At 45.4% G+C, this 4377-nt stretch overlaps 1 pseudogene; it reads right to left on the bottom strand.

The window, feature by feature from the left end:
* Positions 1-2782: 2782 nt before the first annotated feature.
* On the bottom strand, positions 2783-3838 carry LOC123160615 (uncharacterized; annotated as a pseudogene).
* Positions 3839-4377: the final 539 nt, after the last annotated feature.

Raw genomic sequence — 4377 nt, 5'->3', positions numbered from 1 at the left:
CGGTTTCCGGGTCGTGGCAGGCTTGACCGCCCACGTCCGGGTCTTCCTTCAGGTTTCCACGCAGGATTTGCTCGTTTGGTGACAGTAGATGATCCTGCTGAGAAACATGGCGGCTTATGCCAAATTTTCGGGGGCTTCTCTGATGATTTTGTTAATAGAGATGATGGTTACTGCCCATAAAATTTCTGATCTCAATCCAGTGAACTCGAAGTTGATGCAGATCCCTCCAAAAAATTGGTCTTTTCTTTATCCAGACGCGAACTTCTCAATCCCTAGATGAAATCCCTTCAAGGACTCAACACCACCGTGCGCGAGCCCCACGGTGGGCGCCAACTGTCGTGGAATTAACACGTCAGATGTCCTTAGTGTCAGGACTTAATCGTGAGGCCAACGCATCTATGTGGTAGCTTGAGAGGGGTTGAGCGGAATCGAGAGACGCAACACAAGACAAGGATTTAGACAGCTTCGGGCCCCGGGAAACATCATCCGGTAACAACCCTACATGCTGTTTGAGGCTAGGTCTCATTATGATCACGGGAGAGTCGCCGGGAACCGGCTCTCGGTGTTTAGCCCTATCGATTGTTTCTCGTCCCCTCTTGGGGTGCCCCGCCCCTCCTTATATAAGCTGAAGGGGCGGGTTACATGTAGAGTCCAACTCGGACTTAAGATTTAACCTTACTTTGACGTCTCACCATGGGCTTCTTAACGTCTTGGGCTTCTTACAATCTGGCTTACGATCTGACTTACCATCTGGCTTACTGTCTGGCTTACGATCTGGCTTACCATCTGGCTTACGATCTGGCTTACCATCTGGCTTACCGTCTGGCTCAACATGTGCCGGGTTACATGACTTGTCTGCCGGGTTACGATGTTCAACTGTTCCCGCGAGCTTAACCTACTTAACTGTTCCTGCCGGCTTATAATCTGCCGGGTCATCAATGAAACACCTAATCCCAGCCGGGTTACATCTCAGCCGGGTCATACTGCGGGGTATATCCCCGACATATAGGGTTTTTCTCAAAAAAATATAATCAGTAAGAAATGCATGTTACTTTAGTCACAAAAATTTCAGATGCAAACACTCAAGATAAATTTTCATAGGTACACTCAACATGGTTGGGTGACAGATGCCCTCGGCCTCTTATCGTCTTCTACTACTAAACAAAGTTCCAAAGGGCAAAGCCGTGTGTACGAATTGAGTCAGGAAGCTCAGTAGCTAAATCCCCGTGCGTTGCTAGGGGCAACAATATAGATACATAAATTAGAAGAAAAATTCCATTTAGCACTGAGATGACAAATAAATACTGAATAGCAGTATGGGACGTCTTCATTGGTGTACCATGTGCATAAGAAAAATCCCGGTGAGGCCGTGACTGTAAGCGAATCCCATTGACTAATCATAAAATCAATTAGAACGGATAGAGACATGCAACATGTCTCCCCCGCAAAGAAGGAAAGACAAACAACAATGCTAATGGAGAGCAAAAATTGTAGCCTATTAATAGTACATAGCACGGATGAAAAGATTGAATGTATTACAGGTGGTTATATGACATGTCCATGATTTAACACACATATATGATCTTAAGAACTGGTAAAACACTGCACCTATTATCGTGATGATCCAGAGTGTCTGATTTAACACTTAGAGTGGAGTTAGAGTGAATCCTAACTACGCCTTATCTTTTCTCCTCCACAAGAAAAGATCTTCCTCCTCCCATATAAGCAAATATCTATTTTATGCTCTTAAATATCTGTTTTACTTAACACCTAAAGAACCATGGAAAATTAACTGACGCCAATACCATACCAGAACAAAACAGATCTGATTAAAAGGAGCAAAGGTTGACTGGAGGTTTAAGGGGAGCTAAATTAGATTCTCAGCTGAACCGCAACTTAGAGTACTATTAGGTAATATAAAAATGTAGTAGCTTTTTTCCGGAATAAACTTCCACCTAACATTGAAACTAATTTTTGTAAACAGATACACAAAAAGGAAATGCGACGACAAACGATAAATCAAGAGAAAGTGTGTATGAACTTTAGAAGTTGGGTTTCTTCAAAGTTGTTTATGGAAGGGTAAATTTACGGAAATTTTTAAACCTGATGCAACCAGATCAAGCACATACAATAACTTTGATGTATGAATAACTTTGTGTAAATATTAGTGAAGTTTGGATAGTCTCAGTTATATTTGTGGAGCCACCACAAGACATCTCTGAGTCATCGTGTATTGAGAGTTACAGGGGAGAGAGCAATAAACTCCGATTGGATTGATGTTGATCATCAAGTTGTGAAGGATTACACTGGTTTACACTACAATTCCATTTCCAGAGTTGGTTTGTGAGAGTATGACTTGGTATTCTGTTTCTGATCAACATTTTTGCTTATTCGGACTCAATACTGAGTTGTTCATTTATTCCTTATGTTCAATCATGAAAGATCGGGCAACTCTATAGAATCATCCTCTCTAGGTTGATTTATCAATAATAAATCAATGAGGATGTACACTGTAAAGTTAAAAGAGGCTTCATTTTCTAAAGTTGCGTATACAAAGGGTATATATCCACACATAGTTTACTTGTTTGAAAGGGTAGCTGGAAGGCTGTTTCGGAGAGAAAGATAGAACTGATACTCATGTCCAGGTTAAAATCTTACCATGGAGGAGGTAAGACTAATAGTAATAGATGGCACAAGCGCATCAGAAAATCTACTTTGACATGAAAAGACTAAGGTGCCACATGTCATGCAATAAATTTCCCGAACTAACGAGCCCTATACGCTAATAAATCTGGTACTTCCTCCACTATAGGATTGCAGCTAAGTGATCAGAAATCATGAATTTTCATATGATAATGGTTATCTGGAAAGCCTAGCTTTGGAATAGAAAAGCAACACTTACTTGAGGAACCATTGCCCTCAGAGTACGATCCCACTTGTAGATGGTGTCGTCATCATCAGTAAATTCTTCCACACCATCTGGTGGGGATGCTGGCCGCTCATCGGGATCATCAATGACATGCTCTTTGCTTAAGTCACCATCTGCAGCCTTTGCTTTCAGTGCTTCCACCTCTGACTCAGCTTCTATAACCTCCTTCTGGAATTTCTCGAAATCATCTTCATTTTCTGAAGAAACCATTTCGAAGAGCGTTAGGAGATACTTGAAAAGAACCATACTGAATTTGCTTTAAAGGGAATGCAGAAAGCCCTAAGCTCCTAACCTTGTTCAGGTTTAACCTTCTTTGTGACCCCAGAATGCAGCTATGGAATCAAAGATAGTGGCATCCATTCACTCCCCCCCTCCGCCCAGAGCATTGTGCTCTCGTTGAGGTACCCATTAGCAAAATGATCTGTACAGGGAGAGAAGTTCCTCAAATCCAGATCACATCAAAAACAAGATGCATAGATATTCAGAATGTAATCCAGATCACATCAAATCCAGTGATAAGGTGAGAGCCGATTTAAAGCCAGCATCCACCCATCCATTAAGCACCTATGATTTTGATTGTCTAGAGGTCTAATCTACGCAAACGAGCTGCTAATCAAACAATCCGTCCAATTTCTAAACCTGCAATGAAAATCTAGCAGTCAAACCTTGATAGAGCAAGAGTACTTATAACACAGAAAGAGAAGGGCAAAGGGAGGACTCACGCTGCTGCTTCGCTTTCCCCGGTGGCACAGGTCACGCATGCGCCGGCCAACTCCTCCACAGCATCTCTCCGACTGCCGCATCACCCAAGCCCAACTTCTCTCCCACCAAGTGCCTCTGTTCACTTGCCTTCTACATCATCAGACGCCTCCCAACCAAGCCCCAGCAGTCGTCGTCCTCGCCGTGCATGTGAGGTTTGGTCACGGCGCCGCGGCACAGAAAGACAAGAGGAACGAGATCAGGGACACAAAGATTCGAAGAAGACGAGGAGGGGGTGGATCGGAGCAGCGTGCGTTTAATGGATTTGGCAGGTATGGGGAGTGGCGTACCGGAGCTGTGGCATTGCAGATCAGAACGCCTCGCTTCGGATCCACCTGACACATCGTCGGAGAGGAGCACCGCCGCGGATCCGACCGGAACGGGACCGGATCGAGCACCCCGTCCGTCCGTCCAGGAAGCACGCCCCGTCCGTCCCGCTCGGTCACGCAGCACACAGCACGCAGCACCAAGGTCCGTCGATGCATGAGACCGATGCGGTGGTCGGCGGGCGGAAGAGTGCGGCTGCCTGCTCGTCGACGCGGGTGGCGATGCGGCGGGGGAGGGGAAAGGGCGAGAGGGTTTGAGTGAGTGAGTTGAGAGGAGAGGAGAGAGTGATGTGGATAAGGGGAAAGGGGCGAGAGGGTAGGTAGAATGCGGCAGGGGGAGGGGAATAGGCCGTCGTGCCGCCC

Source organism: Triticum aestivum, chromosome 1D (genome assembly GCF_018294505.1).
Source record: "Triticum aestivum cultivar Chinese Spring chromosome 1D, IWGSC CS RefSeq v2.1, whole genome shotgun sequence".
Taxonomy (NCBI): domain Eukaryota; kingdom Viridiplantae; phylum Streptophyta; class Magnoliopsida; order Poales; family Poaceae; genus Triticum; species Triticum aestivum.
Note: the sequence above shows the minus strand (reverse complement) of the source record. Positions and strands in the feature narration are given on the sequence as shown.